This window comes from Mesoplodon mirus, assembly GCF_964341445.2.
Source record: "Mesoplodon mirus genome assembly, chromosome: 7".
Classification (NCBI taxonomy): domain Eukaryota; kingdom Metazoa; phylum Chordata; class Mammalia; order Artiodactyla; family Ziphiidae; genus Mesoplodon; species Mesoplodon mirus.
Window position 1 is genome coordinate 81,507,807 of NC_138983.1, and position 14,735 is coordinate 81,522,541.

The 14,735-nt window shown below is 45.8% G+C and overlaps 1 protein-coding gene and 1 pseudogene across 2 annotated transcripts in view; one reads left to right on the forward strand and one right to left on the reverse strand.

The window, feature by feature from the left end:
• Positions 1-14,735, reverse strand: part of LOC309808830 (forkhead-associated domain-containing protein 1-like) — a gene marked incomplete at both ends in the record, with an annotated part of 1,104,685 nt that overhangs the window by 612,929 nt on the left and 477,021 nt on the right. The gene's annotated exons all lie outside the window — the stretch shown is intronic.
• The window catches only part of LOC309808004 (forkhead-associated domain-containing protein 1-like), an 87,410-nt pseudogene that overhangs the window by 66,793 nt on the left and 5,882 nt on the right, over positions 1-14,735 (forward strand). Inside the window, exons 8-15 of the transcript in view lie at positions 201-290; positions 1,318-1,422; positions 5,156-5,257; positions 7,144-7,267; positions 7,954-8,078; positions 10,996-11,091; positions 11,515-11,735; positions 12,272-12,437. The product of the transcript in view is annotated as a forkhead-associated domain-containing protein 1-like (transcript). The remainder of the gene's footprint in view (positions 1-200; positions 291-1,317; positions 1,423-5,155; positions 5,258-7,143; positions 7,268-7,953; positions 8,079-10,995; positions 11,092-11,514; positions 11,736-12,271; positions 12,438-14,735) is intronic.

A 14,735-nucleotide genomic window follows, 5' to 3' on the forward strand; every position in this document is an offset into this window, starting at 1 on the left:
GACGCTCTATTCCTCAGAACTCATGAGAGGGGTGAACTGGGAACGACTGCAGGATCCCGTGCTCCCATCACACAAATGGTCTCGCCTCTCAGAATTCAGAGGTGTGATTGCGTTATACAGCAGGAAACACTCCTGGGCGTGAACACAGGTACTTGGGACCCCCAGCCAAGCCCCCGTGGCCTTGTCCTTTTTCTCCACAGTGCTCAGTGCTGAAAGAAGAGTTACAGAAGGAAGATGCCCAGAAGGAGAAGTGGGAAGCCCAAGAGAAAGAGTTAAAACTCTGCAAAACCGTGCGTTGAACCTCCTGACCCCTAGGTGTCCACTGAAAGCCTAGATTGGGGCCTTCAGGGTTTTGGAGGGGTTCCTTGGCCCATTAGCTAGCACAAGCTCTGGGGCTTTCTGGGTGTTTGTCTGTTAATGTAGTCTCCTAATTCTTTGATTTGCTAGCCTCAAAGAGATGGGTGAAAAGACCATGGAAAACACACTCTCCCCAGATTTTCTGGGCAGTTGGCTCAAGGCCCCTCATCAGGATTCCCCTGGGGAAAGGGACGAGAGGTGGCCACTGTATGCTGCTAGAAATTCAACGTGGTCCCTACCCCTGGACTTGTGATGCCCAGACTTTCATGATCCACTGTCACAAGTTTTATCACAGCCCTGAACACTGTTATTAACACAACTCTTCTTGAAGTATTTTTACTTAAATACATTCAATTTTACAACAATTCATAAAAACAAAATAAAAAGCAAATGTATCACTGGCCTTGTATGGAAGGTGAACATAAAAATGAATACAATGAAAAGATGGCCATTCAATGTAAATGTTCACCCCCTGTACCGGCCCGAACCCTCGTGCACATCACCAGGCATACGTTTTCCATCCGTTGGGAAGCCCGGTGCCTGGGACAGGGGGAGGAGACGTGTGTTCTTCTCTCTGTCAGGAACACACTTCTCTGCCTCAAATGAGAAAAAAGAAAAATGTCATTGTTCTTTTCTTCCAAACTGTGCCCATTGTGTCTTCCAAACAGCCCTTATTTAGATTGAACTCAAAAATATACCCCAAGGAAAGAGATTCTAATGAGTGGATAGGTATCTTGTACTGTTTAATCCAGGATCCATGCTGATCTTCAAAAGAAACTCAAATTTTCCCTCACCCAGCCCTTTCATTGCATCCGTTGAAAGAAAGTCTACTTTGCCTCAAAGATGTGGAATTGTCCCCCAAGGGAAGGAATGAAGCGAATCCCAGACTAGGTTTCTGCCTTAATGAACCGGATGAAATGAGTTGTGAAGTTGACTTCCCTGTTGTTGGAACTCTTTCAGCAAATCCATGACATGGAAAAAGAAATGAGGAAGCTCAGGGTGGAGCTGAAAAGGAGCAGTACCGAGCAGAGCCTGATCTCTATGACGCTGTGGGAAAAGAGCAAGGTATGGCAGGGACAGGTTGGCCTGGGAACCACTCTGGGGCCAGCACTCCACCTGCATCATCTCTGTTCATCCTCACAATGACCCCATGCGGTCTATACTGGTATTAACCCCACTTTACAGTCGGGAAAACTGAGGCTCACAGAGGTGAAGGAAGTTATCCAAGTTCACTTGCATAAAGTAGTTGTGGCAGAACTTGAATCCAGGTCTGCCTGACTCCAAAGCTCCTGTGTGTAACCACAACCCTAGACTGCCTTCAGATCTTAATTGTGAAATTATCTAAGAAAGAATTGATCCATTAAATCAAGTTTGCCAATGATGTTGATCCAACTTAAATTCTCATATTGATTTTTTTTGTCTTTTTGTTCCATCATTGAGAATGTTTTTAAAAATCTCAACATGTTTGTCATTTGTGTGTTTCTTATTTTAATATGAACGATGTTTGCTTTATATATTTTGAGGCTGTGTTACTAGGTGCATATAAATTTAGAATCCTAATACTTCCTGTAGAGCAAAACTTTAGATCATCATGAAATATCCCTTTTCATCTCTAGTAGTGTTTCTCCCTTAACGTCTCCTTTGTCATTTAGCTTCATCACTGGCTTTCTGTTGGTTAGAGTTTTCATACCATATCTTTTTCATACGTTCTCTGTCAATTTTTGTCTTAAGGTTTAGACATATGCCTTCAAATAGCGTATCATTTTTACAAAATACAGTTTGACCATCTTTGACTTTTAGTCCATTTATATTATGTAATTACTCATGTACTGGGGTTTAAATCTACCTTCTTGCTCAATACCACTTGTACCATCTGTGGTATGTTCCTTTTTCTCTCCTTTCTTGCCTCCTTCTGAGTGGATGGTTTTCTCTTATTCCACTTTCCCCCTCTATTAGCTTGGAAATATTTCACTTTTTTACTATTCTCTTAGTAATAGTAAGACAATAGCATTCATCCTTGACTCACCAAAATCACACATTAATTAAGTTTTTCACTCTTCTACTATTCTCTTAGTAGTCATCCTAAAGACTACAATATGCATTCTTTTTTTTTTTTTCGGTACGCGGGCCTCTCACTGTTATGGCCTCTTCCGTTGTGGAGCACAGGCTCCGGATGCACAGGCTCAGCGGCCATGGCTCACGGGCCCAGCCGCTCCGTGGCATGTGGGATCCTCCCGGACCGGAACACGAACCCATGTCCCCTGCATCGGCAGGCAGACTCTCAACCGCTGCGCCACCAGGGAAGCCCTGCATTCTTAACTTACCAAGAGACAATAGTAGTTGATAATTATGCCCTTCTCCTTGACAGTGCAATGAGTTTCAAACACCTTAACTTCACTTACCCCCTCCAGATTTATAAGCCATTACTGTCATTTTCTAAACTCCTCTTGATAGTTAAAACCCCACAAGACATTATTAGTGTTTTTCTATAGTCAGTATCATATCCACACATTACCCTTACTGTTGCTTGTCTTTTCTGCATCTCTGATCACCCACCTGGGTTCATTTTTCTTGTGTCTGAAGAATACCCTTTAATGTTTTCCCTCATTGTGGCTCTGCTGATGACAAATTCTCAAATGTGCCTGTGTGTCTGTCTGGAGATGTATATTTAACCTTCATTCTTAAAACACATTTGACTGCGTATTGAATTCTACAATGGCAACTCTTTTCTTTCAGCACATTAGATACAGCATTAGATATGTCACTATTGTCTTGTGGCTCCTATTATTTCTATTTAGAAGTCATCTGTAAGCCTAACTGTTGTACCTTTGCATAATCTGTCTTTTTCTCCGGTTGCTTTTAAGATTGTCTTTTCCCTTGATTTCCAGCAGTTTTATTATGGTTTATCTAGGTGTGGATTCAGTTTTATTTACCTCGTTGAGTTCGTAGGGGCTTCTTGAATCCCTGGCTTGGTGTTTTGCCTTAGTTCAGGTGCTTGGGCTCTGTACCACACAGGCAGTGGGGAGCTCCTAAGGCTTCTGAACAAGTGACTGATGCAATGACATTCGTGGACAGTAATCAGGGTGAAAATGATAGTTACAATTTCTCACGTACTAGGAGTTACCTTGAACATTTCATCTCTTCATCTTCACAACAGCGCTGTGATCTAGAATTCATCCTCTCCATTTTACAGATGAGAAAGTCAAGGCTACTAGTTACTAGTAAAGTAACTAGCCCAATGGCACAGTCGGTTTTGTCTGACTCCAGGTTCGTCTGACTTCAGTGACCCTGGCGTAGCAAACAGCCACATGATACTGTTTACACTGAAATTAATGAAAATTAACTAAAATTTTTAGTTCAGTTCCTCTGTCACACCATCCCCATTTCGAGTGCTCGATCCCCAGATGTGGCTGGTGGCTGCCGTACTAGACAACACAGCCTCGCTCAGAGTACCTGTATCGTTGCAGAAAGTTCTGTTGCGCAGAGCTGCCTTACAGCTGGGTAACTCTCACAGTACCGTTAAGATTGCACTGGAAGAAACTAAACTCGAGGCGAGGAGGCCACTTGTCACAGTCCAGCTTGCATGTGAGAGGGGTTGGAGGACAGGCATGAGACCCCCGAGTGTGAGAGAGGGAGCAGGGCGGCTGTTGAAGGTGACTCTGAGGCCTGGGGACGGGAACGGGGGCTGTTCATGCAGAGCACAGATAAGGGCAGAGTCCAAGGCTGGACTTGGCTTTTGCAGCATATGAAAAAGGCTACTGACATAGAAGTCAGAGCATGTTTAGACCTGGGAGAAAACTAAGGCCCAGAGAGCTTAGATGACTTTTCCAAGGTAACGGAGCTGGGTAGAGGCTCTTCCACTGGACCACACTACTCAGAAGAAAGCTCTTAAGGGCTTTTCTGGGTCTTTTATTACATCCCTGTGATCCCCCTCTTCAGATCCCTAAAAACACAGCCTGTGAATTTGTTTCAGCACAAAAACTTTCCATTTATTTACGAGAGTTTGCCTCATTTCCTGTTAGTGCCAGGGCCCAGGGCTCAGCAGGTGCATCCAAGAACTGAGCAGCTGCGAGGCCTACACTGGCCAGCCAAGGGTAGCGTGGAGCACACCCAAGCTTACCGTGTGTTGACTGTTACCCAAGCAAGGGGGAAAAAGTAGGCAAGCTTCTCCACTTTAAAGGCCTTCCTTTTCAGGCTGCAATTCTTAATAGACATTGCTTTGGCAAGCCTCCAGAGAGGTTACCACCAGTGAGTGTGCTCAAAGTGGTGACGACAAACAGTTATGATAATAAACCCAATCATAACATTTCCAAGTACCCATCACGAGTTATTAGAACGAGACTGTACGGCGGACATTCCCGTCCACCTTTCATAGGTTACAACGGTACTTAACACACTCACAGAGCCCTTAAGCACTATTCCAAACATTGAATCCCCACAATGACTCTATGCAGTGATACTAGTATCATCATCCCCATTTGACGGATGAGGACACTGAGTCACGGAGCAGTGAAATAACTTTCCGAGTGTCGTACGGCTTGTTAGGGACCGAGCTGGGATGGGAGTGTGCGGTAGAACATAGTTGAGCCCCGGGTGCAGAGCTCGGCCCTTTCCCGTAGGGGGCAACTCCCTGTGAGTTTGCCTCCACCCTGTGCATGCCTGTGACCGCTGCTGCTGGGCTGCAGCTGTCCCTACCCCTCAGGGACTCCCCCACTGCCATTAGCCCCCCCAGAAGGGTTTCCCCAGAGGGCATGATGATCACATTAGCAGCAAGCCCTCGGTTTCATCATCCTTTCAGGTTGAAGAGAAGCTTCGGGAGGATTCCAGAAGGAAATTGCTTCAGCTGCAAGAAATGAGGAACAGAGCAAACCTCATTAAAGCCAATTTGGAAAGGGCAGTAGGTCAGGTAGGCGTGCTGCAGAGCCCCTTCACGGGCCCGTGCTCTCCACGGAATCCCGCACCCAAGCGGCCGGCAGGGATGAATGAGGAGGAAGACGGCCTGCCTTAGTTCACCCGCTTATTTTCTATACGAAGAAGTGTCTAGAAAGAACTAGAGCTGAGATTCTATCTAGATCTAGAGCCTGAGCTTTTAACCACGATGCTCTACTACTTCGCTATTAGTTACTAAGCTAAGCATCATTTTTCTGTGTTTTGAAGAAAGTTTCGTGAACCTTTGTCCCGCCCCCAAAGGTAGTGGAAATGACTCCTGTGTTAGTCCTGTCCCCCATCAGCTGCAGTTCCCCTTCCCCTCATTTCAGATGAAGATCAACAGTTCTCGGGAAACTCAGCAGTGTTTGCTGCAAGAAGAGTTACGGCAGCATCTGGCAGAGAAGGAGAAGCTGACCGAGGAAAGGCTACAGCAAGAGGAGAAGCTGAAAGCCAGAGTCAAGCGGCTAATGGCAGAGAAATCGGTAAGGTGGTCCCCGTCCTTCTCTTTACTACTGGAAACTGATGAAATGGGCTTTCCTATGAGAAACAGAGGGCACGTACTTAGATGGAGGAATCTCAGCAACTCCTCGTTGGGAACTAAATTAATTAAAGAGGGTGAATGATGTAGGAGGAATTAACATGAAGCTTGAATCCTAAAACTCAGAGATCAACTTGAAGATCAACTTGAAGAGGCAAGTTTATTGAAATGTCTAGAAATGGTACTTTGTTTATATACCGCAGCTGATTTTACTGATACAAATCCCAGTCGTTACTGCGGGTCCTGGTTTGTGTCTAAGTGTGTGCAAGACCAACCAATAGTATTTCAGTCTTTTGCTTTCTCTTCATGCATATCAGGGGAAACACATGGCCAAAACGGCTACTTACTTTTCCAGAAACCAGCCAATTAGAGGATACTTTACAGTGGCACCTCTCAACTCAAAGGTGTCCACGGATCATATGGGGATGTTGTTGAAATGCAGATTGTGACTCAGCAGGTCTCGGGTGGGGGGAGCCTGGGATTCTGCATTTCTGAACAGCTCCCAGCTGGTACCGATAGCACAGCTCTGCAGACTACATTTTCAGCCACAAAGTCTTAGAAGAAGGTTTTCCCCAAGTTGGCCGATAAGAACCACCTGGGGCTTCCCTGGTGGCGCAGTGGTTGAGAGTCTGCCTGCCGATGCAGGGGACACCGGTTCATGCCTCGGTCCGGGAGGATCCCACATGCCGCGGAGCGGCTGGGCCCGTGAGCCATGGCCACTGAGCCTGCGTGTCCGGAGCCTGTGCTCCGCAACCGGAGAGGCCACAAGAGTGAGAGGCCCGCGTAACGTGGAAAAAAAATAAATAAATAAAGCCCCTCCAGGGACTTCCCTGGTGTTCCAGTTGTTAAGACTCTGTGCTTCTGCTGCAGGGGGCACGGTTTCAATCCCCGGTCAGGGAACTAAGATCCCGCATGCCGCATGGTGCAGGCAAAAAAAAAAAAAGCCCCTCCAGGAGCAAATTTGGTGTGATTGTTCAGAGATGAGACCAGAATGACAACAAGTGGAAACCCAAGCTTAGAAGAACATTAGAAGAAAAAAAGAAATAAAACATGGGGAGGGAACATGGGGGGATCTCTTATTTATAATGATGCTAAGTAGGTAGGAAAGTTGGAAATCTTCCTAGATGTGACTTTGTATTCGAAATGAAATTTTTAAATTCCTTCTCTGCTGAAGCCCTGTAATGATATTTTCCAAGGTACTAAGTAAGTGACAGGGTTTCTGCTAATCCATGATTTGTTCATGTTTCTTCAAATACAAGAGAGGGAGATTGTGATCACTGATAAAGCTGCTGTCCTCACCATTCTGGCCACAGGAGCAGTCCTTCAGTGATCTAGGAGCCAAGTGCAAAGGGTCCCGACATGAGGAAGTCATTCAGTGTCAGAAAAAGGCCTTATCTGAGCTTCGTGTGCGAATTAAAGAACTTGAGAAGGCCAGCTTGTCAAGTAAGTTTCCTCCTGCCTAGTCACCCCTCTGTGCTGAGAACCATGGGCCCCAGACTTGAGGGTTCACTTTAGGGACTAACCAATTTGCCAGGACCACCATCTTCTATCCCCATCATTTCATAACTAAAAAAACATAGTTATAAAAAAAAGATGGGCAGGAAAAAAAATAGATGTGTAGGCATGAGCTCAGAGTCAAGAGCAGGCCTTGATATTAAATAAACAGGATTTCATGAAAAACTCAGAACCTTGTCCTTCTTTTTCTTATTTCACTGTGGCCCAGTGGAAACTTTTTCATAGATGCATGCTGTGCAAGGACCAACCTTGGGGAACTTCCCAGGATAAATACCCTGTTTAGAGGGAATAGGGCTTTCAAGAAACCAAGCTTGCTGCTGGGTGGAGCCCTGGGCTAGGACACAGAAGCCTGGGTTCAAGTCCATCCTCACACCTGTGGCCGAAGGTTCCCCCTCAGTGCCCCCGCCCTGGGAGGCTGCAGCCTCATATGAGCTGTGTGGCCTTGGACAAGTCATGTCACCTCTCTGGGCCTCGATGCCTCACCTGCCAAGGGAGGATGGTGAGCTAATTAGTACTGGCCTGTGGTAAGTGTCCAGTAAATAGCAGCTGTGACTTTTACATGCAGTAACTTCTTCCTGAGCCTTTCTTTTGAGTGTAAATTATTTCTTTTATAGATCACAAGGACCACATGGATGAATCATTTCTAGACTTAAAGACCCTCGGGATGGAAAAAAATGTTCGGAAAATATTGGATGCAAAACCTGACTTGCCAACTTTTTCAAGAGTAGAGATCGGAACGGTAACCAAAGAAACTTTGTCTCTGCATTGACTGACACGTGGGGAGGGTGGGCATGAGGACAGACACTAGCCGTGTGCCCTGGCACCACTGTATACATCATTGGTTCGAGGCCAGGTCCTCCCTGATGGGCTAACACCTGTATGGACTGGTTGGTGCCTGGCCGTACCAGTGATCCAATGTTTGAATAGAAAGGTGGCTTCCCATCGTGTACAGCATGATATAACATTGCACTGATGCTGGCCCGGACAATCTCTGGGCCCTCCTTTTCACATCACATGTTGTATTCTGCAGAAAAGATTCAACAAGCTAATGTACAACATTATGCCATGAGCTTGCCTAACATTTGCTTTTTGCTATAAACTGAAAAACATGAACACATAAAGGGCAGCAGAAGGGAGCCATGATGATTAAGAAGACACAAGTTCTAGAATCAGAGACCTGTGTCCTAATCCCAGCTCTGCAAGCTCTGTGACCTTGGGCAGGCTCCTAACCTTTCTGGGACTTCAATTTCCCAGCTGTAAAATGATGATGGAAAAATTAAAGGAGATCATTATGTAAAGTGCTTATCCCAGTGCCTAGCTCATAGCGAGCACTTTAATAGATGATAGTTATTATTGTCAAACAGTATTTAAAGAGTATTATCCAAGAAAACCTTCCTTTCTTAGGGAGCATAGTTTGTGTTTTCCAGGATTTTCAGAAGTACTTTGATTGTTAGGTTGAAGGTGCCCTGTATCCTAAATGGATGTTTGATCGGGTGTTTGACTGACACATGACAATGGACAGCTCAGGCCAGCGTGGCTTGCTGCGGCAGCTGGTCTAAACCAGCTTTTGGAAAACATAATAAAGCCATCCTCTCTGTACCAGCATTTTCTCCTACAATTTTTCTAGACATTTGCTCACACGTCTAGAGATGTGAGTCTTCAGAAACTTGTTGGTCTTCCTGATAAAATCGAACCTTCCTTCTCTGAGGTTGGGAGTAGAGGGACCGTCTCCAGGTGGGGAGCTCAGCTGGATCTCACGTCCTGATGGTCCTGCTTCCAAGACCTTCTCCTTGGCAACAAGCCCTCATCCCACCACTGACACCACAGAGCAGGAAACCTCCTAACTCTCAATCCTCCAAGGTTGGCAGTAATTAAATGAAAGAGCAGGAGGAAGAATAGCTGACATCTATGAACTGCTTACTGTGTGCCAGGCGTTGAGCTCAGCCGGCTCCATGCCTTATGTCATTTAACCATCGTAGCAGCCTTGTGTCATAGTTACTATTATTGTCCCCATTTAACAGATAAGAAAAATTAAGGCTTCAGGAGGTCAAGTACCTCACCCAAGGTCACAGAATAATGATTGAAGACACACCAGGGGTGTGTCCCTGATGGTCTGTCTGCTAGCCTGCAGAGACCGGGTGGGGACTGTGTGCTTGGATCCTGTAGCCCAGGCTCTTCCTTAGTGACCCTCCCCTCAGGAAAAGAGGGGGCGTCTGGAGAGGTATAGAGGATGCAGCTCAGGGTAGCTGAAGACACTGAGCAGCATCTCAGGTTCATTTTGCAGCAGATCTGCCCGGTTTATTGTCATCTTCAGATACCCTCTTTTATTCTCATCTCCATAGATACATAGACAAATATGTCCACTCTTATCTATCATAGTCACTTTGGGGGCCATTATAGTTTTTTAGTTGTTTTGTTTTTAATCTCAGAGGTTTTCAGGGTAGTGCCAACAAATGCTAGGGCTAAGAGATGCTCATGGCAAGCATTAAAAGCCAATTTATTTTTTAAGGAGGCTTATTAGGGTTATTTGTAGTCGTTCAGATCGGGTAACCTATTCAGACTGGTGGCCATTCCATGCAGTCATTTGGGTTTCCAGCAGCCAGCTGGCTGGTTGGGGTCTTAGGGAGATGCAGCTGCAAACACTATCTGCATTGTCTCTGGAAAGGGTCTGAAGTGATGCCCACCCACCAGGTTCCAGAGCTAGGAGAAGGTTGGGCCAAATTTTGTGAGGGTATGGTTTCTGCTGCACAGAAATGAGATTCCTTTAATAAAAAGGAGGGAGGCTATTTTCCACTTAACCTTCATTCGTTCATTCCACAAACATGCCCACTATGCACCACTCGGTGCCAGGTGCCATGCTGGGCACAAGGAGGGAGATAGTGAGCAAAAGCCGCATGGTCCCCATTTTTCTGGAGCTTGTCTTCTCAACATCAGCGGTACTGATTTTTTGAGCCAGGTAACTCTTTGTTTGGGAGACTGCCCTATGCATCGTGGGGTGTCTAGCAGCATCCTTGTCCTCTACCCACTAGACGCCAGCAGCAATTATGACAACCACAAATGTGTCCAGGCATTGCTAAATGTCCTGGAGGGGGTAGGGTGGCCAGAGTCACCCCCGGTTGAGAACCACTGGCCTAAAGGGAAGACAGACGAGACGGTGGCCAAAGAACGGCATAAGTGATGCATCATTTCAAAGGCAGTCGTGCTCTGAAGTGGTAGGAACACAGTCATATAGAAAGCAGTTCACAGAGTCAGACTGGATTTAAAACCAACTCTCTTGGCGTGGACATATATACACACACACGCTACCAAAGGTAAAATAGATAGCTCGTGGGAAGCAGCTGCATCGCACAGGGAGAGCAGGTCGGTGCTGTGTGTCTACCTAGAGGGGTGGGATAGGGAGGGTGGGAGGGAGACGCAAGAGGCAGGGGATATGGGGATATATGGATACGTATAGCTGATTCACTTTTTGATACAGCAGAAACTAACACACCATTGTAAAGCAATTATACTCCAATAAAGATGTTAAAAAAATTAACTCTCTCAAATTATTCTTTAGTATCTTTCCAGTTCTTCCATTATTCTTTGGGTTATTCTTCTGGATGTAGAAAATCATAATGGAATGCCAAGAGAGTTTTTCTTCTTTTTTTTTATTTCAGCCTCAAAATGGCCTTTCCAGCCCAGGGTCCATCATGGTCTCTGAGAAGTTAAGGAAAATGGATGTGGCTGACGCTTTAGATCTTAGTGAAAAGCTGGTAGGTATACCCAGCATCAGTCCCCTCCTGTCCAAACCTGCGTGCCCTGCAGGTAGTTTAAACATCAACTCCACATACATTTTAGTTGTTACAGTAGCTCCACGAGACCCATCTCCTATCCCAGCATGGGCTGGAAATTGCAGAGCCCAATTCCTTGCAAGACTGGGTAGTAAGAATGAATGTTTATGTCTGTTGTCATTCCCCCTCCCCACTTCCCCCCAATTCTCAAAAAGGCATAGTGTAAATGGATGCGGGGGAAAATGAAAGTCGTACTAAAAACCCCAAATGCACTCATTTGCAAAGCATGTGTTTCTTCTCTGCAACTGCAGAAAATGAATGAAACAGAATTAGACGTTTGCCTCCTCAAAGGGGCCACCAGCGGTCTTGGGCCAGGCCTCTTACCTGCGAAATGCTTTCTCGTAGTACATGGACATGAGCAAAACCCTCGGGACTTTGATGAACATCAAAGGTATGTCAGGTCACGTGTCCATGAAACACCTCTCCCCAAAAGAGAGGGAGAGAGTCTACCAGCTTCGACAAAGAGACCTGTACCTGGTGTTTGATAAGATCACCCTACTCAAGAACCAGCTGCAGAGAAAAGAGGAGCTTTTGAGACGATACGAGAAGGACATTGAACAGCTCAAGTATGGCCCATGTCTCCGGCAAAAGGCCCAGGCCTCCATTCTCCAGGCTAAACCTCGGTGCAGCTGCAGACCCGTAGGGACCAGGACAAGAGGACAGAGGCCTGGGTGTGGAGTGGGGAGGCGGGATGGTGACTCAGGGCCTGATGGACCCAAGTCTCTGGGCAAGAAAGCAGCAGTTAAAGTACCCTACTGTTAAGGAATAAGGTGCACCTTTTATAAATGTGTCTGATGTTTCACCATGTGTGTGCTTTTCATAATTCCATCGTATTTTCAGTGGTATCCGTTCCCCCACCCTCTCTGGAAAATTGGGAGGGGCTGGTAGCATAACCGTTGCCCCCTTCATGCTGCACGTCCACAGCCAATGGGCTATTTATTCTGCCCTCTAGTCCCCACATCTTCAGCCTTCCCCCCACTTGTAAGGAAACCGCGAAGCCAGGCATATATGGAAGTGTTCTGAGGATCTCCCAGGTCGGGAGCATTGGTGGTGAGTGAGAAAGATGAGGAGAAAAGAGACTTTGTCTCTCCTGTGTGCTCAGGCAGAGCAAAGTGTCGGTTCAGATGTACCAGTCACAGGTGGCAAAGCTGAAGGACGACATCTGCAAAGAGGCCGAAGAAAAGGCGCTGCTGAAGGAGGCCCTGGCGCACATGGAAGAGCGGCTGCACCAGGAGAAGAGGGTCACCAGGGCGATCAGGCAGCAGAAGGTGAGAGGTCCCTGCTCGGAGCAGAGCCTCTGAGGCTGCCCCTCAGCTCCCTTTAGAAACAGCCAACTGAGGTCCCAGTGGGATCCAGGCAGCACAGAATGCATTCGCTCATTGCAAAGGAAGGTGGCAGAATAGCTTTAGCGTTAGGCAGACTTAGGTTTAGACTCTTGTTCTGCCATTTACTGTGTGACTTCAGGCAGCTTTTTTTTTTAACATCTTTATTGGAGTATAATTGCTTTACAGTGTGGTGTTCGTTTCTGCTGTATAACAAAGTGAATCAGCTATATGCATACGTATATCCTCACATCCCTCCCTCTTGTGTCTCCCTCCCACCCTCCTTATCCCACCCCTCTAGGTGGTCGCAAAGCACTGAGCTGATCTCCCTGTGCCATGCGGCTGCTATCTGTTTTACCTTTGGTAGTGTATATATGTCCATGCCACTCTCTCACTTCGTCCCAGCTTACCCTTCCCCCTCCCCATGTCCTCAAGTCCATTCTCTACATCTGTGTCTTTATTCCTGGCTGCCCCTAGGTTCATCAGAACATTCTTTTTTTTTTTTTTTACATTCCATATATATGTGTTAGCTTAACCTCTCTGAGACTCATAGTCTAGCTTGCCTCTATTTTTTTTAACTTTCTTTTTTTAAATTTAATTTTTATTTTATATTGGAGTATAGTTGATTTACAGAGTTGTGTTAATTTCACGTGTACAGCAAAGTGATTCAGTTATACATATACATATATCTATTCTTTTTCAGATTCTTTTCCCATATAAGTTATTACAGAATATTGAGTAGAGTTCCCTGTGCTATACAGTAGGGTCTTGTTGATTACATATTGTATATATAATACTGTGTATATGTTAAACCCAAACTCCTAATTTATCCCTCCCCACCACATTTCCACTTTGGTAACCATAAGTTTGTTTTCAAAGTCTGTGAGTCTCTTTCTGTTTTGTAACTAAGCTCATTTGTATCATTTTTTTTAGATTCCACATATAAGTGATATCATATGATATTTGTCTTTGTCTGACCTACTTCACATAGTATGATAGTCTCTAGGTCCATCCATGTTGCTGCAAATGGCATTACTTCACTCTTTTTTATGGCTGAGTAGTATTCCACTGTATATTTGTACCACATCTTCTTTATCCACTCCTCCATCGACATTTACGCTGCTTCCATGTCCTGGCTGTTGTGAACAGTGCTTTGTGAGACTCATAGTCTAGCTCGTCTGTATTTTTTAACTTTTGATAATTCGTGTATTTTATCTTGTTTTTTTCTATCCAGATAACTATTTTTTCTACCAGTTTTATTGAGACATAAGCGACACACAGCACTGTACTGAGCTTAAGGGTGTCCAGCATCATGATCTGACTTCCCTGCCTCCTGCAATGATGACCACAATCAGTTGAGTGAACAGCCCGAGTGTTTTTAAAGGCGGCGCTTCTGATTTTCATTGTTCTGCCAGGTGCCAGGGATACACCGAGGAATAAGCTCTCTGAGAATAAAGATTTGGGTTTGCTATTCTGAGTAGCCAGAATAGTACTCCAGTCTTTCTGACTTGGGGCTGTGTATTTGTACACGCATGCTTGCGTGTGTTTGCATGTGTGTGTATTTGCATGTGTGTGTTTGTTGCCTGCATGAGCTCTAAGGAGGCCAAGGTGATAGAATGGTGCCCTTCTCCTCAACCAGGAGGTGATGGCCAGATAGTTCCTTGCAGAAGCCTGCCCTCCATCCTGTGAACCTTCCAGGCAACAGGTTTCCAGACAGCAGGCTCTCTGACTTAGAGCCCTAGAAATGAAAAGTGGCTGTCCTGCTCTGAGGGAGCCTGGATGCGGTGTTTCCAGTGCTCACTGCTCTGAATTAAACATCACAGGCCTTAGTCTGCATGTGTCATGGGGCTGCCTCAGGCAGAGGACAGTTTCCTTTCACACCAAGCAATGCCAGGGAGAGCTGGGCCAGTGACAGAGTTGTGACTTTCCCTTTGATGTGCCCTCTGGAGAGCTCACCCCTCCCTGAAATGCACCCCCCCCACACAGGGCTTGGCAGACTAGGCCCCAAAGCAGAGACACCAGACCACAGAATGGGACAGAGAAGGGCCCAAAAAAAGCCATTGTCATGTACTGAAAACCTGAGGATTTACATAATCAGGCTTCACATGCATTATTCATGGGCTGCCTCATTCATACACAATGCAAGGGACATGCCAGCCTGTTTGTCAGGAAGAAAACAATAATACATTTTAAAGTTTTGCTGGATCCTAAAGGGCACTTGTATATATCTGTCTTGGCATCCAT